Source organism: Theropithecus gelada, chromosome 11 (genome assembly GCF_003255815.1).
Source record: "Theropithecus gelada isolate Dixy chromosome 11, Tgel_1.0, whole genome shotgun sequence".
Lineage (NCBI taxonomy): Eukaryota > Metazoa > Chordata > Mammalia > Primates > Cercopithecidae > Theropithecus > Theropithecus gelada.
In genome coordinates, this window is record NC_037679.1 from 27430438 (window position 1) to 27452686 (window position 22249).

At 40.5% G+C, this 22249-nt stretch overlaps 1 long non-coding RNA gene across 2 annotated transcripts; it reads right to left on the reverse strand.

Moving 5' to 3' along the window:
• Positions 1-753: 753 nt before the first annotated feature.
• LOC112635573 lies at positions 754-20275 on the reverse strand. Of its 2 annotated transcripts, XR_003121942.1 has the most exons (4): positions 20158-20275; positions 10941-11018; positions 2209-2296; positions 754-1044 (listed from the first exon to the last, which is right to left on the reverse strand). It is a non-coding gene; the product is annotated as an uncharacterized LOC112635573 (long non-coding RNA). The 2 variants fall into 2 exon arrangements; XR_003121941.1 differs by lacking the exons at positions 2209-2296; positions 10941-11018; positions 20158-20275 and adding an exon at positions 1428-1567 and having other exon boundaries at positions 767-1044.
• Positions 20276-22249: the final 1974 nt, after the last annotated feature.

Genomic DNA, 22249 nt, shown 5'->3' on the forward strand with positions numbered 1-22249 from the left:
TTGTGTTTTATTGAATATTTTTAAATCCCTGGAAACAATTTACATCAAAATGCAAGGCCTCACGAATAAGTTCGGTTTCTCGCTATTGCTGAGGCCTTCTTTCCTTGCTAGTAAGATTGACACCTGTACTTTCTGGTTCCTAGAACAAAGAGAAGAATAAGGAAGAAAATCGTGCTCCATCTCTGTAAGTGTAACCAGTGCTAGCATAGAGGAGAAGAGGCATGGACGATAAAGCTACTTTAAGAATGTAAAATACCCAGGCTCGGTGGCTCACACCTGTAATCCCAGCACTTTGGGAGGCTGAAGTAGATGGATTAAGGTCAGGAGTTCAAGACCAGCCTGGGCAATATGGTAAGACCCCGTCTCTACTAAAAATACAAAAATCAGCCAGGCGTGGTGGCACACACCTATAATCCCAGCTACTCAGGAGGCTGAGGCACAAGAATCACTTGCATCGGGGAGATGTAGGTTGCAGTGAGCCAAGATTATGCCACTGCACTTTAGCCTAGTGGACCGAGTAAAACTCTGTCTCAAAAAAAAAAAAAAGCAAAATGGCCCAATCCTCCTCTCTAGCCAGGACAGTCTTAGTATGGCCACCCTCCCCTCTGCACCTCCCTCTCTCCTCTGCACCTCCCTCTCTCCTTCTCTGCAGAGTAGCTGTGGGTTCCCCCCCAGTTTCCCTGTTAGTCTCCCCCTCCAGTAAACCTGCTCTTCAAACCAGACTCAAACTCACTCATACCAATGTGTCAGTGATTGATGACAGCAAGGATATTACCATTTTAATAAGGATGAAGGTCTTTAAGAAGTGAAACTCTAAGACTGGGGTCTGCAGCTCCAGTGAGTGATAGTAGGTAGTATATATTTAGCCAGCCCTAAAGAGATCCTGACTACACATTCACAGTCTCCTGGTCTAAAAGCCAACTAGCATATAGGGTGCTGGCTGCTTCAGATGCAACTTCATTGTCACACACCGCGGTCATGATTTACCATACAGTAATGCTGTTTCCAATATATGATGGAGTGGCACCCAGAGCATCTGCTCAACTGAAAAACCAAACAACAACAACAAAATCACTGTAGGTACACTCGGTCCGTCTTGGGTTACTTTCTTTAATCATTTTTCAATGTATTGAAATGCCCTCCATCCATTGCATTATTTAAATGTCTGTGTGTGACATTTCTCTCTCCAGCTAGAGCAGGCACTTTCTTCTAAATCACCACATAGAAAAGATTGAGAGATAGTCTCTCAACTATTAAGCATAAATTAATCTTTCCAGGATTCATTTCAAATGTTTTGTTCTGAATGCTTTTCACATTATTATTAATAACAATGGCAATTATGTTTATGGGACATTTGCCATGTACCAGGTGTTCTTCCTTAAATTATTCCTCATGCTCACAACAGCCTCCACGTTAGTTATTATTACCTCTCTTTCTGTAGTTGAAGAAACCACCCAAGGCCACACAATTGCAGAGAAATTCTCCGGCGTTTGTCTATGTCTCCTACAAAAGATGCGAAGGGAGTTTATCATGGTTTTTGCTCCTGACTGGGTATTGGAAAGGCAGGAAAAATACTGTATGTCTCGACAATTCTACAAAACATATTAGGGCACAAGGTTAAAAGACAGGCAACTTTTAAAGCCTCTGTGTTTTCTGTGGGCTATTTATGAGTCTGGAGGTGAGTCAAGAATGAAACAGCCAGTTACAGAGAAGAAGAACTATAATCAACACGATGGGACTCAGCAGAAACAGCCTGAACCAAGGAAAGAGCATTCCGATTTAGACTCGCCCTCTCCAGAGCAGGTAATGATAGAGCAACCAACTGGCTGCCAGCCACAGGTTTAAAGCATGTGATGTCAGGACCAACCCTCCTTGGCAAATTCCATCTTGTTCCAGACTAATTTCTAAGTGTTCCTGCTTTATTGGATAGTATTATTAACCTTGCTTTCATGGGATAAACCAGGGTTTCAGTCAGGGGAGGCCTGGGGGCGGCTTAAGGATGGTTGTTCATTCCGTTCTTCCCTCCCACTCTCTCTCCAACACCCTGCCTGAACATCAGCCTAAGAATAGTCCCAACTACCATTTGCAGACTTCACCCCAATCTACAAAGTCTTTTCACATACCTTATTCATATAACCTTGTGAAATTGGTGCCATTAGTAGTCCCTTCCTAAACAGAAAGATAACACAGAGAAAAGTTATGACTGACTCTAAATCACACTGCCCAGAAGGATCAGAGCCAGAAGTGGATCCAAGTTTTCTGGGTCTTCTGATTTGAAAAGAGACCAAATGAAAGCCTGCCAAAGAAAAGGTAGCATATGGTTATCCTTTGCTCCACCCCACCTCTCTGACGTTAGGATTAAAATTAATAATAATTTGTTGGATTATAATAGTGTCCTACCATTCACTCTAGCCATCTCCAACAAAAACATGCCTCAGTCCCACGGAGCTTTCCATTTAACATCTTCCAGTTTAATTTCACTCATGGGCATTTATAGAAAGCATTGCTATCCAGCGGTTTCTATTTTCCCCCCTGAGGTTTATAGACAATGCACAAGTATTACTAAGTGTTAGATGCGTACATGAGAGAATAAATCTTCCTACATGTCCTGTTTATGCCTGAGATTGAGTTTCACTGCTTAGTTATGAACTTCCAAGGGGATAGCTTTTATAAAACACATACATACACTGAGAATTTAGTCTGTACACTATGGGCGATAGTAGCCATTCTTACTGTCAAGACAGAAACTCATTCTCGGTGAAAACAGGTTTCATTCACCTGAAGTCAAAAAGAAGAGAAGAATTTGAAATTACTGCAACCACTATTTAGATTGATGGTCAGTTACTCAAGAAACAATTATCCAATCTGTGGATTTCCTCTGTTCCTCCTGCTTACTGTGTGCTTGGCATTTTTTACTATTCATTATCATCTCCTGCAGAGGGTGTTAGAGAAAAAGAGGGGAGGTGAGATTCAAAATAAAATTCCAATAAATTATCATCAAGCACCTACTGTATGCCAGATGCTGAGATAGGTACTGAGAATCCTAAATGAGTATTTAGGATTTAATCACTGGTCCCTGTGCATAGGTTGCTGTCAGAAATGCTGCATTAAAGATATGTATAAGATACTACAAAACTCCAGTAAAAGAGCGATTCACCTGAAAAGGAGGGGAGGAGGTGAAGACAACGGGAAAAAAGTGATACTTCCACTGGAACTTGAAGAAGTTGAACTCCAGGAGGAAGCAGATAAGTGGGGAAGAGAAGATAGGATGAGCGGGGCAACAGCAGGAGTGTGGGCAGTGGGGTTCAGAAGTGGGAAGGTTTCACTAAGGGTGGTGCAGGTGGTGACCACACATCCTGGTTTGCCTGAGTCAGTGCTAATTTATGGTCACTGTGTCAGCATAATTAATATAGCACCTCCTTTTACTCTCAAAAGTATCCTAGTTTGGGTAATGAATTATAGCCATCTGTGTCAATCTGAGGCACATATGTCATCACTCTCCCCTCCTTTATCCATGGAAGACATTACTAAATTACCATGGTACATTCCTAGCTAGGCCCCGACTTGTCTTCAAAATCCTACTGAAAATATCACTTTAGGCAGTATCACAGATTGGAATTGGACCTACATACGTTTTCCAAGCTATGGGTCAGAGAGGTTGCAAAATGGCAACTCACCGGCCATATCTGAATGGTATCTGTATTTTATTTGACCTGCACAGGATTTTTTGCAATTCTGAGCCAGCATTTACTATCATGGGATATAACTCAGAAATTTGTATTTCTGACTTTATTTGAGAAATGGGAAAATCCAATAACATAGGACCTGTATTCCACATAGTGGAACAATTGGCTGAAGTTAAATAGCAAATATCACCCTTTTGTCCAATATCTACCTGTTGTTGTCAGCCTCCAAGCTGGTCCCCACTGATCCTCACTTCCTGGTATCCACATCCTTGTACAGTCCCCTCTCACACTGTATCAGGTTTGATATGTTTGATATGTCAATGGAATATGACAGAAGTGATGTTATTCCATTTCCCAGGCTAGCTGTCATTCTGCCTTTCTTAGATTACTTGCTCTGGAGGAAAACAGCTGACATGTTGTGAGGAGAGGCCCACATGGTGACAAACTGAAGCTTCCAGCAATCACCATAGGAATGAGTCTTTTTGAAGCAGAACTTCCATTCTAGCATTCAGATGATTGAAGCCCCCATCAACATCTTGACTGCAAACTCATGAAAGACCTGAGCCAGAACCATTCGGCTAAGCTGCTCCCAGATTCCTGACCCTCAGAAACCATACAAGAAATGAGCATTTGTTGTTTTAAGCTGCTAAGTTTGCAGGGCAATTTGTTATACAGCAGTAGATAACTAATACACCAACAAAATTGATTTTCTTACGATCTGCTTGTCTCTATCAATTATTTTACCTACCTGGCTCTCAAGACAGTTGAGGTTACATCCCAGCTCTACAGAAAGAAATATTGTTGATGGTTTTAAGCAAGAAAGTGAGAAGGTCAGATCTGGCTTTAGACGTATCACACTGGCATCTGTGAGAAGAAGAAGTAAGAGGGAGGCTCAAGATCAAGTTTATTTCCTGAAAAACTCATAAGTAGACTTGGCAGTATAGCACAAAGGGGATGTGATATATAGAACCATGTGTAAGAGAGTAAGCTCCGACTCTAGGTCAGATGATATAAGTTCAAATCACCATATCACCACTGAAGGATCATATATATTTTAGTAAGTTACTTAGCCTTTTATTTCCTTAACTGAAACATGGGATTAGGAAGGCTTACAGCTGCAAGTAACTAAACACCCATCTACTCACAGCTTAAACAAATAGTTTATTTTTCCCCTATAACTGAAAGTACAGAGGTAGGCAGTTGCTGGGAATGATTCAACTGTTCAGCAATGCCACCAGGATTCCAGGTTCTCTCTAGCTTTCAACTCTGCCTTTCTTAGCAGATTGGCTCATTGCCTTGTGTTTCTAAGGTGGCTGCTATATCACTCCAGCCATAACAGTTCTGTCTTAGGTCGTAGACTTAAAACAGAAAGAAGCAGGGGCAGGTCGAGAGCTTTAATCTAGCTATGTGTGTCTTATTTTACCAGGAAAGGGAAAAGCTTCCCAGAAGCCCCCAGCAGACTTCTGCTTACTTCCCATTTGCCAGAACTGGATCACAGAGCCTCATTACTGGTAATGGAGATGGGAACATGAGTATTTAGTTGAATATATTGATATTCCAAGCAAAATTGTGTTCTGTTGGCAAGCAAGAAGAGAGGAGAATGAATATTAGATATTCAATTGCCCCTAGTGATACAGTCGACTTCAGAATATTGATATAAGGGTTAAAGTAAGCTGATACATGCTTTAGACTAACAGTGTTTGGCATGGAATTAAGTGTTCAATAGATCTTAGCTGTTGAAATTGCAATAATTCAGGCACAGAATATTCATCCTGGACTAGGACATGGAAGAGGGAATAATTTTGAGACTTAAGGGCTTGAAAAGAAAGACAGATAAAATTATTGGTGGCAAAATAACTTTGGTTTTAATTGTTTTTTATTATCTTTCTTTCTCCTTTGTCCTATAACCACAGAAGTGGTCTGTTTATCACATCATCTTTTTTCTTTCTAATGATTTTATAATTGTGTATCTTTTGTTAGAATGTCAGTACTTTATTATTTTAAAAATCTAACTAAAGGAAATATAAACTTTGAGTTCTTTAATCTACTCAGTTAAAAAACCTTCTACAGTAACTTTAACTCTACATTCCAATTAGTAGCCTGCACAATTATATAAACACATAATGCAGAGCACTGTGACCTACTCTTCAGAAGATTTGTGTTTTAGACATAGCTCGCCTATGTGAAGAAGTAGAAATATTGCCTCTGGTCATGCTAAAATTAATTGCAATATTTAAGTCATATGACATTTAATGTTTCTAGAACTAGCAGGTAGCACAGCTCCCAGAAACCCAATTGCACATTGCTGGATGTGTCTCAAGGCACTTTCAGGTGGATCAGATAATGGGTGGACCCACCACATACTTTTCAACTGTGGACAATGATTCAGGGGCCAGGATTTAGAAACCATGAGCAGCTATGTAATTGCATAGTGTTAGAAACAAGAGGGGTGAGTGGTGTGGAATGTAGGTTTAAAAGAAAAAAAGGAAGGTTCTGAGTGTATATTCAAAATAATTGAAAGCAGGGTCTCAAGGAGATATTTGTATGCCCATATTCATAGCAGCATTATTCACAATAGCAAAAAGGTGGAAGCAACCCAAGTCTCAATTGACGAATGGATAAGCAAATGTGGTATATATGTCCAGTGAAATATGGCTCAGCCTTAAAAAGAAGGAGATTTTGACATGATACATGCTACAGCATGGATGAAACTGGAGGACATTAAGCTAAGGGAAATAAGCCAATCACAAAAAGATACTGTATGATTCCACTGATATGAGGTACCTGGAATAGTCACATTCACAGAGACAGAAAGTAGAATGGTGGTAGCCAGGAGCTGGACAGTTATTGTTAATGAGCACAGAGTTTCAGTTGGGAAAAATGAAAAATTTCTGGAGGGGGATGACAGTAATGGGTAACAGCAATGTAAATGTAATCAATGCCACAGAACTGCATGCTTAAAAATGATTACAATGGTAAATGTTATGAGTATTTTACCACAATAAAAAAAAAATTTTAAGGATAAAAAAAAGGAAAGAAAGAACTTGAATGTAATATCCCCACTTCACAAACTTAGCACCCCACCACCACCACCACCACTCACAAAGTCCTCTAAAAGTCTGCTTATTAAGGGGAAAAGAAAGCAACAAAATTGGGAAAGAGCCTTCCAAACTCTTCCAAGATCTGAGCAGCTTCTTTTAGTCATTCTGTTTTCTTTTTTATTTTTCACAATAAATATGGAGTGTTTTTTGTTTTTTAGACAGAGTCTCGTTGTGTTGCCCAGGCTGGACTGCCGTGGCACAATCTCGGCTCACTGCAGCCTCCACCTCCTGAGTGCAAGTGATTCTCCTGCCTCAGCCTCCTGAGTAGCTGGGATTACAGGCGCACCATCAGATCCAGCCAATTTTTGTATTTTTAGTAAATATGGGGTTTCACCATGTTTGTCAGGCTGGTCTCGAACTCCTGGCCTCAGGCAATCTGCCTGCCTGGGCCTCCCAAAGTGCTGGGATTACAGACATGAGCCACTGCACCTAGCCAATAAATATGTATTATATTTGTACTCGGGGAAAGACAAGAAAGAATATTACAAAAGGAAGAAGTGGCATAAATTCGTCTTCATCTCTGGCCTGAGGTCAAGGCAATTCTTCCCTCAGCCTCATGAGGCTTGAGTTTTTGCTCAGAAGCATGAAATATCATTACCTTTACCTTTCATAGTCCCAGTTTAGGATAAACTCTGGGTCAGCAGTTACATGACTGACCTGGAATGATTTCGCTCTGCTGCTGGCAGCGAAGTAAATGACTGTGTGAGCAGCTTCTGGTGAGACCAAATAGCAGAACTGCAGCAGATAACTTACTCTTTTTCATTGTTTCTGATTAGATCTTTTCACATTTTGTTTTTGGTTTTGTTTTTTTCTTATAAAAGACAAGGGTGTCTCATGGAAGCGTTAGGGAAATAGTTGAATTTTAATGGAATCGAATTGGCTCCCATGGTTATCTCAAAGGAGCTGTGGTCGTAAAAGTTAATTAAATTAGATTCATTTGCCTATTCAAGACCATTCCCTTCCTTCACTTTAAAGGCAGAGAAAGAAAATTTGTCCCAGCCTCCTCACTGGGATTACAATACACAACATGTCCAGATCACTCTGTTTGTATGCTGGAACTTAGTTGGACTAGCAGGCTATTTTTAAATTCTTTCTCCTAGCTTGTATTCTCCACTTTTTAAGGTAAATGTCAATACAAAAGTTAAATTGATATGCATTGCAGTTCTTGCTTTGAAATATAGAATAAGTCCTTTAGAGAAAGAGATTGCCGTGCTTAAAGACTGAAGTAATTTCTTAAACAAAAGGTGAATTGAGAACGCTAAGTAGAAAATGAACTAGCAACATTTACAGCCACAAGACTGTGCAGAAGCGTTTTGCATTTGCGTATGTATTGGCAACAACAGCATCTATAGCTTTATTTATTATGGGTCAGAGGAACAGAACGATTGGACCCTAAGAGGATGTCTAGTCTACCTGCTGCCTGGAGTAGGCCTAAAATAACCGGCTAAAATGGAACTCTGGCCTGTTTTCTGAAGCCGCTAGGGAAGGTGTTTCCACCACCTTCCTCTGTTATCCGACCCATTTTTAACGATCCTTAATATCATACCAGAAAACGTTGCCTTATATCCAACCTATATCCCCTCTGCTGTTGATTTACTGTTTACTCTCACATGCATACAATGCAAATGTGAGCAGTTGCACTCAGCCCCTCTACCCTGCTCATTTGTATATTTCTTTGGTGTATCAGCTAATGCCTAGATCAGTATTTATAGATTAAAGGGAGTGTCTGCCCTACTTCCTTCAGCACACATGCCTGCTAATACAAGTAAGGGTATCTCATTATCTTCATTCTTCCATGAGAAGACAGGGTTAATTTATTTTTTTTCTTTAATGAACACAAATGTGCCAGACAGACTCTATGTTCTTGGGAAACAGTGGTGGACAGGACAGACCAAGATCCTGCACTCATGCATGGAACTCAGACATAATACAAATAATTACCAGTATGATGAAGGCTACAAAGAAGTGTAGGTTACTAAGAAATTACACAATAGGCTGAGCTAACATAGTCTGGGAGGATAGGAAAGCTTTCTAAACAAAGCCATGTTTCACCTGAAACCTGAAGAATAGGAATTATCAAAGTAGAGAAGGGAATTCAAGGTAGAAGGAACAGCATATGAAAAGTCCCTATCATGAGAGTGTGACCTGTTCGAGGATTGACAATGAAGTTCAGAGAGCAGGACAGGAGAGACTGTGATCAAGCTATGGAATCTTCACACATTATTCACTGTCCACACTTGCTTGGCTGTGACTGAAACCTAATACCTTCGTCCTGCTTTGTACAATTTTAGAACCCTGAGCAACTGGATGCTTAGTGACAAGGATTAGGCACCTGGAGTAAGAATGGAAGAAAAGAGGCCTCATTTCAGCGCTCGGAAGGCCTGGAATGCTCCAGTGGCCTCAGTGAATCAGCATGGTGTTGTGCAGCGTTGGTGACCTCGTCCCCAGAGTATTCAGGTGCTACATAGTCTTTAGCAAGTCACACTTTCAGGGTCTCTGACCTCACTTGTATAAGTGAGGAGGTTAGATATGGGCTTTTCTAACTCACCTTCTGGAATCAGTTAGCAATAATAGTCCCCATACAGTTCTTAAGTGGGTCACGTTATTACTGAGCTAACCTACATTTGGTAGTGGGAGGAGGGGATTATTCAGACAGCCAGCAGGCCTGTCTCTAATTTCCTTTTTTGTTTCTTTTTGAAATTTTTTTGGTTTGGTTTTTTAGTACTTTTTTTATTGTGGTAAAATACAGATGGCATAAAACTTACCATTTTAACCATTTTTAAGTGTACAAATCAGTGGCATTAATTACACAGGTACAATACTGTAAGCTATTACCACTATTTCTGAAAATATTTCATTCCAATGCACTTTTCTTTTTTTTTTTTTTTTTTTTTGAGACAAAGTCTCACTCTGTCGCCCAGGCTGGAGTGCAGTGGCACGAACTCACTGCAACCTCCGCCTCCCAGATTCAAGCAATTCTGCCTCAGCCTCCCAAGTAGCTGGGATTACAGGTGTGTGCCACCACACCTGGTCACTTTTTGTATTTTTAGTAGAGACAGGCGATTCACCATGTTGGCCATGCTGGTCTCAAACTCCTAACCTCAAGTGATCTGCCAGCCTCAGTCTCCCAAAGTGCTGGGATTATAAGTGTGAGCCATCATGCCCGGCCCAACGCACTTTTAAAACAATCTGGGCAAGCTCTGCGAGGGTCCTCACAACTCATGAACCTGGCTCCCTCTCACGATTCCTGATTTGGAACTTGAAAAATCAGGTACTGCTCTGAAAGCAAACAAGGCTTCTTACTCCCACTGTATGAAAAGGAGTAAAAAGGGAAAAGATAAACTGTTGAGTAAACTGCTGAGTAAAGGGCAGTTAAATCCCCCTTTGCCTCTGGAGAAGTCACCTTGTTCAAGATCATAATGCTTAATAACCCTGAGACCTAAAACAGGTAAAGGACACAGCAAAAAAAGGAAACCATAAACCAATATCCCTCATGAACACAGATGCAAAAATCCTCAACAACCTCTAGCAAACTGAATCCAACAACACATCTAAAAGATTATATGCCACGATCAAGTGAGATTCATCCCAGGGATGCAAGCCTGGTTCAACATATACAAATCAGTACAAGTATTACCTCACGTCAACAGATGAAGTACAAAAATCACATGATCATATGAATAGATGAAGATAAAGCATTTGATAAAATGCAATTTCACTTCATGATAAAAACTTTAAATAAATTACGTATGAAAGGAAAATACCTCAACACAATAAAAGCCATATATGACAAACCCACAGCTAACATTAAACTGAGCTGGAAAAAGCTGAAAGTTTCTCCCCTAAGAACTGGAACAAGACAAGGATGCCCACTCTTACCACTCTTATTCAATATAGTACTAAAAGGCCTAGCCAGAGCAATTGGGCAAGAGAAAGAAAAAGCACCCAAATTGGAAAAGAGTAAGTAAAAATGTTCTTGTTTGTAGATATGATCGTATGTGTAGAGTAACCTAAAGACTCTATCAGAAAACTTTTACAGCTGATAAATGAATTCAGTAAAGTTACAGAATGCAAAATTATGTTAGTCCGTTTTCACACTGCTGATAAAGACATAGCCAAGAGTGGGAAGAAAAAGAGGTATAATTGGACTTACAGTTCCACGTGGCTGGGGAGGCCTTAGAATCATGGTGGGAGGCAAAAGGTACTTCTTACGTGGTGGCAACAAGAGAAACTGAGGAAGAAGCAAAAGCAGAAACCCCTGAAAAACCCATCAGATCTCGTGAGACTTATTCACTATCACAACAATAGCATGGGAAAGACTTTGATTCAGTTATCTTCCCCTAGGTCCCTCCCACAACACGTGGGAATTCTGGGTGATACAATTCAGTTGAAATTTGAATGCGGAGAGGCCAAACCATATCATTACGCCCCTGACCCTTCCAAATCTCATGTCCTCACATTTCAAAACCAATCATGCCTTCCCAACAGTTCCCCAAAGTCTTAACTCATTTCAGAATTAACCAGAAGTCCACAGTTCAAAGTCTCATCCGAGAGAAGGAAAGTCCCTTCTGTCTATAAGCTTGTAAAGTCAAAAACAAGCTAGTTACTTCCTAGATACAATGGAGGTAACCGTATTGGGTAAATACAGTTGTTCCAAATGGGAGAAGTTGGCCCAGAAAAGGGGATTACAGGGCCCATGCAAGTCCAAAATCCAGTGGGGCAGTCAAATTTTAAAGCTCCAAAATGATCTTCTTTGACTCCAGGTCTCACATCCAGGTCACGCTGATGCAAGAGGTGGGTTACTGTGGTCTTGGGTAGCTCCTCCTCTGTGGCTTTGCAGGGTACAGCCTCCCTTTCAGCTGCTTTTATAGGCTGTTGTTCAGTGTCTGCAGTTTTTCCAGGAGCATGGTGCAAACTGTCAGTGGATTTACCATTCTGGGGTCTGGAGAACAGTGGCCCTCTTCTCACAGCTCCACTAGGCAGTGCCCCAGTAGGAACTCTTTGTAGGGGCTCTGACCCCACATTTCCCTTCTGCACTGCCCTAGCAGAGGTTCTCCATTAGGGCCCCACCCCTGCAGCAAACTTTTGCCTGGGCATCCAGGCATTTCCATACATCTTCTGAAATCTAGGCGAAGGCTCCCAAACCTCAATTCTTGACTTCCATGCACCTGCAGGCTCAACACCATGTGGAAGCTGCCAAGGCTTGGGAATTCCACCCTCTAAAGCCACAGCCCAAGCTATATGTTAGCCCCTTTCAGCCACAGCTGGAGTGGCTGGGACACAGGGCACCAAGTCCCTAGGCTGCACACAGCACGGGGACCCTAGGCCTAGCCCACGAAACCACTTTTTCCTCCTGGGGGGTCTCTAGGCCTGTGATGGGAGGGACTGCCATGAAGGTCACTGACATGGCCTGGAGACATTTCTCCATGTTCTTGGGTGTTAACATTAGGCTCCTTGCTACTCATGCAAATTTCTGCAGCTGGCTTGAATTTCTCCCCAGAAAATGGGTTTTTCTTTTCTACTGCATTGTCAGGCTGCAAATTTTCTGAACTTTTATGCTCCATTTCCCTTTTTAAATGGAGTACTTTTAACAGCACCCAAGTCACCTTTTGAATGCTTTGCTGCTTAGGAATTTCTTCCGCCAGATACCCTAAATCATCTCTCTCAAGTTCCAAGTTCCACAAATCTCTAGGGCAGGGATAAAATGCCGCCAGTCTCTTTGCTAAAACATAACAAGAGTCATCTTTGCTCCAGTACACAACAAGTTCCTCATCTCCATCTGAGACCACCTCAGCCTGGACCTTATTGTTCATGTCACTATCGGCATTTTTATCAAAGCCATTCAACAAGTTTCTAGGAGGTTCCAAACTTCCCCACATTTTCTTGTCTTCTTCTGAGTTTTCCAAACTGTTCCAACCTCTGCCTGTTACCCAGTTCCAAAGTCGTTTCCACATTTTTGAGTATCTTTTCAGCAACACCCCACTCTTGGTACCAATTTACTGTATTAGTCTGTTTTCATGCTGCTGATAAAGACATACCCGAGACTGGAAAGAAAACGAGGTTTAATTGGACTTACAGTTCCACATGGCTGAAGAGGCCTCAGGATCATGGCGGGAGGCAAAAGGTACTTCTTACATGGTGGAGGCCAGAGAAAATGAGGGAGAAGCAAAAGCAGAAACCCCTGATAAACGCATCAGATCTTGTGAGACTTATTCACTATCACAAGAATACCATGGGAAAGACCAGCCCCCATGATTCAATTACCTCCCCCTAGGTCACTCCCACAACATGTGGGAATTCTGGGAGATATAATTCAGTTGAGATTTGAATGGGGACACAGCCAAACCATATCAAAAATTAACATACAAAAATCAGTAGCATCTTTATATACAAATAACAAAGTAGCTGAAAAATAAATCAAGAAAGCAACCACTTTTACAATAAGTACACACACACACACACACACACACAACCTAGGAATACATTTAATCTAGGAGGTGAAAGACTTCTACAAAGAAAACTGTAAAACAGTGATGAAAGAAATTGAAGAGGACACAAAAAATGAAAAGACATTCCATGTTCCGGGACTGGGAAAATTAATACTGTTAAAATGACTGTACTACCCAAAGCAATATACAGATTCAGTGCAATCCCTATTAAAACACCAATGACATTCTTCAGTGAAATAGAAAAACACAATACTAAAATTTTTATGAGACATAAAAGACCCTGAATAGCCAAAATAATCCTAAGCAAAAGGAATAAAGTTGGGGGCGTCATACTACCAGACTTCAAAATATACTACAAAGCTATAGTAACCAAAATGGCAAGGTACTGGCATAAAAACAGACACATAGAAAAATGGAACAGAATTGTTCACTGAGAACAATTCTGAGAATCCAGAAATGAATCCATCTATCTACAGCCAACTGCTTTTGACAAAGGCACCAAGAATATTCATTGGAGAAAGACAGTCTCTACAATAAATGGTGCTGGGAAAACTGGATATCCATATGCAGAAGAATGAACCTAGACCCCCACCTCTCACCTATACACAAACCAACCCTAAATGAATTAAACACCTAAAAGTAAGACCCAAAACTATAAAACTACTAGAAGAAAATAAAGAGGAAATGCTTCAGGACATTAGTCTGGGAAAAGACTTTATGAATGAGACCTCAAAAACACAAGACACAAGAGCAAAAATTAATAGAATTATGTCAAACTAAAAAGCTTCTGGGTAACAAAAAAGAAAAACAATCAGCAGAGTGAAAAGATAACCTACAAAATGGTAGGAAATATTTACAAACTATTCATCTGACAGAGGATTAATATTCAGAATACACAAGAAACTCAAACGTCTCAATAGCAAGAAAAAAAATCCAATTAAAAAATGGGCAAACGATCCAAACAGAAAAGATGTACAGTTGGCCAACAAATATATGAAAAAATGCTCAGCATCACTAATCATCAGAGAAATGCAAATCAAAACTACAATGAGATACTGTCTATCTTATCCCAGTTAGGATGGCTATTATCAAAAGACAAAAAATAACAAATGTGAGTAAGGAGGTAGAGAAAGATGAACTTTTTTTTTTTCTTTCTTTGAGACAGAGCCTTGCTGTGTCACCCAGGCTGGAGTAAAGTGGTGCAATCTCGGCTCACTACAAACTCCGCCTCCTGAATTCAAGCAATTATTTTGTCTCAGCCTCCCTAGTGGGACTACAGGCACACACCACCATGCCCGGCTAATTTTTGTAAAGGAACTCTTATACACTGTTGATAGGAATGTAAACTAGGACAGCCACTATGGAGAACAGTATGTAAGTTCCGCAGAAAACTACAAATAGAACTACTATTTGATCCAGTAATCTCATTACAGGGCATTTATCCAAAGGAAAAGAAATTAATATATCACAGAGATATCAGCACTACCATGTTTATTGCACCACTATTTACAATAGCCAAGATAAGGAATCAACCAAAATGTTTAACAACAGATGAATGAATAAAGAAAATATGCTATATATAGGAGATGAAATACTATCCCCCCATTAAAAAGAATGAAATCCTGTCATTCATGGCAACATGGATGAAACTGGCAGACATTCTGGTAAGTGAAATAAGCCAGGAACAGAAACAAACACCACGTGTTCTTACTTATGTGTGGAAGCTAAAAAATGTTGATCTCAGAGAAGTAAAAGTGGAACAGAGGTTACCAGAGACTGGGAAGAATAGGCAGAACAAAGGGATAGAGAAAGATTTGTTAAAGGATACAAAATTACAGCTAGATAGGAGGAATAAATTCTAGTGATCTGTGGCATTGTAGGATGACTATAGTTAACAATATTATATTTTTTCAAACAGCAAGAAGAGAGGATATTGACTGTTCCCAACACAAAGAAATAATAAATGTTTGACATGATGGATGTGCTAATTACCCAGATCTGATCACTCTACATTGTATGTATCAAAACATCACTATGTACCTTATAAATATGTGCAATTATGTGTCAATTTAAAAATAAAATTTTGTTAAGAGATGATTCTAAGATGTGAGGGTCTAAGACTCCAGGATTTGAGGACTGGTGAGTGCTCAGGTGCTGAGATCCTCACACATGAGTCTTTGCTGCTGGAAAAGGTTGTCAGAAGCCTCCTTTGGCTGGGAGTAGGTTATCCTCTTCCTGCCCACCTCCCCCAGTGCTATGTGAATGTAGCTCTTTGTGGCTTAGAGAATGTAAATTTTATTTTGCATTTCCAATGTCACATGCTTACCTTATCAGCATGTTCCAGTTTCCAGAATAAATATTTGGAGATGAAAAATAAAGATCATGATGCTTAATATACCAAATTTACTGAGCCCCGTCTATGTGCCTAGCACTAAGCTAGTTACTTTGCACATGTCACCTTTTTTACCTATTACATGTATGTAACATTACTCCCATGTTACAAGTATAGAAATAGGCTATAGTAGAACCTGACTCCCAACCCAAATCAGTTTGACTTTACAGTTTGGCTTAACCTCTGTACTTCATTGCTTTCCCAAAGACATCTACAGGGAAACCAGAATAGAGAATACAGGGAAACCTGAAAATAATGAAAGAGAAAAAAAAAAATGGCAAAATCTGGCCAGGCCCAGTGGTCCTTGTCTGTAATTCCAGCTATGCGGGAGGAGTGCTTGAGCCCAGGACTTAAAGGCTGCGCGCGGTGAGCTAGGATTGCACCACTGCACTCCAACTCAGTGAGACTCTGTCTCGAAAAAAAAAAAAAAAAAAAAAAAGAAGGAAAAAACTGATCCTAGGCTCACATTGTTCAACCTTATTCAGATTTGTGACTGGTTTTGTCATGCAGCTTCTAGCACCGTTTCAGTGTTTCCTCTCTCTACTACATAGAATTGATGGTATTTACTGCCCTAGTTTTCAAGGATGGCATTTACTTCATTAAGTAAATCAATTACTTCATTAAGAAAATCCTTAGAGCATCAGACGGCTCAGCAGTCAGAAAGGGTTAACAGCCTCAGGAAGGACGGAGCTCCCACACCGCAGGTGATGACAGAAGACCAAGAATAATGAGGCTGGGGAACTGCCCACCCTCTGGAAGCTTTTCTGTACATCTAAATAGAACAGAAAGTAAACGCTGACAAAACGAAACTGTCAGGTAAATTAATGTGAAAAGTGCAGGTTTTGTTTTATTTTCCTTTCAATGGGTGAGAATTCAAAGCATAAGGCAGGAGAACGAGTTAAAAATAGTATGACAGTAGCCAACTGATGCTTGCACAATAGAAAGGGCAACATGGGTTACACAAGAGGATTGTAAAAAATGTGCAAAAAAATAAGAGGACAGTGGCAGGAATGGCTGGATCAAACACACTAACACCATGGGATCTTCAAAGGTTCAAAATATAACCATGTTGTGACATTATAAAATAACTATATAGGATTCCAGAACATGAAGGTATTTAAATAAAAATATTTGTTCCTTGGGGTAAAGTCAGACATCGTTATCTTGGCTTGCATAGCTCTCTGTGGTTTATCTCCCAAGCCTCATCCCTTCTACTGCCATGAACAACAACTTTGCAGAACCTCCTGAATTACTTTCATTTGTTGTCAGACCCTCACTCTTTCTCCCAGGCCCTTACTTCCCTTCTCTGACACCTAAGTTTAGGCAGGGTCTCCTAGTTACACCTTCTGACAACTCCATGCTAATGTATTATCCTATAAATATTAGATAACATCTGTTTCCTGCTAGGATCTACTCTCCAAGGGCAGGGTCCATATCTGCTTTGTTTATTGCTATATTGTCATCTATGGCACAGTTATGAATAATTGAATGAATGCTGGCGGACATCTGGGTTCCAGACTGTCCAACTTCATGATATATAAGGCAACAATTGCTTCTTCAGTTTATGTATCAGTCAGGGTTTGACATGAAAAACAGAACCAACAGAAGATTTTTTGTTTTTGTTTTTGTTTTTTAATCTATCCATTGAGTTTTTACAAAGAATTATCTTACACAACTGCAGGAGCTGGCTAAGCAGGCCTGACATCCACAAGGCAGGTAATCAGAAAGGGAAAGTCATAAGCAGGCTAGACTACCACAAGGATGAGCTCAGTGATGAGGATGTCATGCAGAAGCCAGGGCTCTTAGTCATGGAGCTGTACACACACACTTAACCCAAGAGCCAGTGAAACTGGAAGTACACACATCTGGAAGGTAAAGCAATTATAGACCTAACTGCTGCTTCACACCAACAAGGCAAATCAGCAGAGCAGCAACAACATGAATATTTTTGTCCCAAAATGTAGAAAAGTTCTACAACTTTCCTTCTGCTCTACTACTTGGAATCTCTGACCTCAGGGAGGGTATAGATCAAGCTTATCCAAACCACTTTATTTTGTTGTTGTTGTTCTGTTTTGTTTTGTTTTGTTTTAGGCTTTTAGCAGCCTGAAGCCATAGTTTTTAGTTTCTGTCTCTAGTAACAAGCAGAAAAGAGGGATGAGGAAGGGGCTTTTCTGGCCCAATGAGAAATAGAAACTAAGAACCCATGACTGTACTCTCTCCCTTGGTCTGATCTAGAATCTAATTTTAAAAAACTTTTGACTGATTAAGTCACCTAGAATAACATATCGTTTGACTAACTTAAAGTCAACTGATTAGGGACTTTATAGCTGCAAAATTCCTTCCCAGCAGCACCTAGATTAGTGTTTCAATAATTAGGAGAAGGTACGTGTGTGCTACAAAGTGGCTGCTGCCTCGCTTCCATCTTCCAAATTTTGCAAGAGACTCTCCTTGTAGACCACCCTAGTCAGAAACATACTAGAAAGGGAGTTCTGGGGGATGTGACTTATCCAAGCCAAAGCAGACATACCATGAAACCATCACAGGTCACATCATATAACTACCTCTTTAACCTTGAATGAAAGAAATTAATAACAGAAACCAGTGATATTCAGGAGTAGGGGAAACCACTCTGTTATAGAAATAGTGCTGATTCTGCAGATGCAAAGGAAAAGAGCAAATCTGGATAAGAGGGCGGAGCTAACAACGTTAGAGGAGCATGCTTCCAAGAAGTAGAGGAGGTATAGGGGAGCTCTTACAGCCAGAATGGAAATGATAAGCATGTATTCCTATCAAAGATGGGGAAACTTCATTCCAAGACAAGCTGGAATGTAGGTGTGTACCAACACACATTTGTTAAAGAACTGATCAATCAATGAACAAAAGAATAACTGCCTCCTTAAGCTTAAGCCCTGTGCTGAACCATAGAGGTAAGGTGACATCTTAGTCTGTTCAGGCTACTAGGACAAAATACCTTAAATGGGTAATTTATAAATAACAGAAATGTATTGCTTACAGTTTCTGGAGGCTGGAAAGTCTAAGATCAAGGTGACAGCAGATTTGGTGTCTGGACTTGCTCTCTGTTTCAAAACTGATGCCTTCTTGTTATATTACCAAATGGCAGTAAGGGCAAGGCACCTCTTTTAAGAGGACACTGTTTTGGTTAATACTGAGTGTCAACTTAATAGGATTGAAGGAGGCAAAGGATTAATCTTGGGTATGTCTGTGAGGGTGTTGCCAAAGGAGATTAACATTTGAGTCAGTGGGCTGGGAAAGGTAGACCCACCCTTAATCTGGGTGGGTACCATCTAATCAGATGCCAGCTCAGCCAGAATATAAAGCAGGCAGAAAAAATGTGAAAAAGCTAGACTGACCTAGCCTCCCAGACTAAATCTTTCTCCACTGCTGGATGTTTCCTGCCTTCAAACATTGGATTACAAGTTCTTCAGCTTTGGTATTTGGACTGGCTTCCTTGTTCCTCAGCTTGCAGACAGCCTAGTATGGGACTTTGTGATCGTATGAGTTAATACCACTAAATAAACTATATAAACTTGATAAAATTAAAAAAATATATATATATATACACACATACATATATACACACACACACACACACATATATATATATATATATTAGCTCTGTCCCTCTAGAGAACCCTGACTAATATAGGCACTGAACCATGACTTAATCACTACCCAAAAGGGCTCACCTCTTCATACTATTACATTGGGTATTAGGTTCCAACATATGAATTTGAGGGGGACACTAACATTTAGACCATAGCAGGTGGTAAATAAGACATATTGTCCTCACCTTATGGAGGTTCCTTAAGGTGGAAGGGATGGAAGATATACAAGGATCAAACAGTTCAAGCTACAGGCCAAGGTTTCTCTTCAGAAAGATGGCTTGACTGAGAGAAAGCAAATTGGTGTTCATCAGTCTTTTAGTGGATGCTAGATACTTCCTTGTTGCCATTTCTGCATTGCCAGAGCCACACACACACACACACACACAACACAATAGACTTTGTACAGCTTCCAGTGCAAAATTAGAAACCAGAGCTGAATACCTAGTTGACAGTGACAATATGGTGATTATAAAAGCCTAAGTATGACATGTCTTGAATAATCAATGATTGAATCATGTGCCTTTAAGCTTAGCCTATACCAAATGCCTCCAGGAAAGGTTATTTAAAAAAAGAAAAAAAAAAAAAAAACCTCAGAATGTGCTCACTGGCTTACAGTGATTGAGTTATGCTGTAGGCTATGGTAACTTCTTTGCAGTGCTAAAAATAGATAAAGGGCAGATCAGTCACCCTGGGGAATTTTATCTGCCTCATTTATGCATCCAGAGATGCTGCTTACATAAAGCCGAAATAAGCACAACCAAAAGGGCACCAAGAAAGACAAATAAAAGGTGATGATTCAAATAGAAACCAAGAAAACAAGCAAGCAGTCAACAGCAAAGATCAGAACCGGTCCCTGTTGTAAAGATCCGAACAAGAATTCGGCCTGTGAAGATGGTACAGTACCTTGAACTTTCTGGTATCTTCTAAGAGGCAAATTTAGAAACTTCTTCCTAGAGAAAGCCACAGTCTCCAGCTGTTCTTGCTCTACACATTCAGGCATGGACCCTTGCCACAGCCTCTCAAGAATTTACACTTCACACTGGCAGAGCGCTCTCTGACTCCTCCTGGAGATACTGGCTCCTTCTTAACCTGCAGGCAGAGCACCAGAAAGTCAATCAAGAACCATGTAAAAATGTGACTCAGGCAACTCACAGACAAGCAAGGACCTCCAGGCAGAGCACCAGAAAGTCAATCAAGAGCCATGCAAAAATGTGACTTAAGCAACTCAGAGTTAGGCAAAGAAACTGAACGTTTCAAGAGTTCCCCTTGGCCAAGTTTACACCAAATCATTTTTATTAAGTGAGTGGTTTTTAAAGGAAATCATTTATCATAAGGTTGCAGAAAGGGTCTGTTCCTTGTCTCCAGCTGCCGTGGAGATGGTCAAGGGGTGGCTAGAGGTGTATCTAAGAGACTGGAAATTCAATTCATGGTCAAATCCATCAGTGTTTTAAAACATTCTAAAAAACCCAACAGCACCATCTGTAAGGACTGCATCATTTGCGAAATTTCTTGCTAAATCAGCTGGCCAAATGCAAAGCCAATTGCTTTGGCTTCCGTACAACACCATGCTGCAGCCGGGAAGTATTTTAAGTGGATAATGAGTAGTCTCTTCTCTCAATGACTACGTTCAAATAACATCAACTGCCTGTAATATGCAAAGTTCCTAGTCAAGGCTGCCTTAGGAACTCCTGCCCCTTAACTTGAGGCTTTAATCTGTATGAGGGAAAATATCCCTCTTCTCCAGTGATGTTTAAGAAATCAATTCCCTAGCAATGGCCCAATACACTTTCCAGCTCATACACAGACATGTAAAACTGTGCACACACAGAAACACCCAAATGCACACCATTCGCACTAGTTCTGAGATATGCAAGGCTTACCCCCTGCATCCAAGAATGGCTGCCAAGTTTTTCCTTTATTTAGTTATAATACCTCCTCTAAAATTATTTGGGTACCCAAAATGGCCTTTTTGTGTGAGGAAACACACATAAGAAATACCTCTCTGCCTTTTTCCCCTGAAAAATATAGTTATCTATGGAAAATGTGCGTGCGCTCTCTCTCTCTTTCTCTCTGTCTCTCAGATAAAAGTGGCAAAGCAGATGGAAGCTCCTTCTGTGAAGAAATCAAATTCTATACTCCTCATATCCAACCTCCATTACTCTATTTTTATCATTTAAGTTATATAGTAGATATGCAATAAATGCTTCATTATTTCACTCATTAAGTTGGCTTCTCCCTCAAGGTACTTTAGAACTTTGGTACCCAACAGCAGCTCTGGGATTATGAGCTTATCAGAAATGCAAACACTCTGGTCCCACCCTAGCCCTCCTTGAATCAGAATCTGCATTTTAACTAGATTTCTAAGAGATTTGTAAGCACATCCAGGTTTGAGAAGCACTGTTTTGGAACACACCTTGATTCTTTTTTTTTTTTTTTTAGTTTTGGTTTCTTTTTTTTAGACTTAGGGAATACAAATGCAGTTCTGTTATATGGATATATTGTGTAGCGGTGAAGTCTGGGCTCTTTGTGTACCCATCACCCGAATACTATACATTGCACCCAGTAGGTAATGTCTCATGCCTCATCCCCACTCCCACCCCCCTCTCCCATCTTTTGGAGTTTCCATTGTCTATTATTCCATTCTATATGTTCATTATATCTTGATTTTTATACTGTTACTACTAGTCTAGTAAGCTCTGTCTCTCCACAAAGATCATGTCTTGCCATGGGCGACACTTTTCTAGAGGATGGTGATTATGAGCTGATGCTATTGGGAACTAACCGTGTGCCACGAGTGGAGAGGGCACATGGTTAACATGAGAAAGATTTACTCAGTTAGTAAAAGGTGGAGGTTGGTTGGAACTCAATCTGGCGTCTGGGTCCATGTTTTCCAGGTGCTGCTTCCCTTACTGGGCCCCTGCAGGGTGCAAAACTGTCCCACTTTCTGCAAGATGTTTGACATCCCCGTCTACCACACACTAACTGCAAGATACCT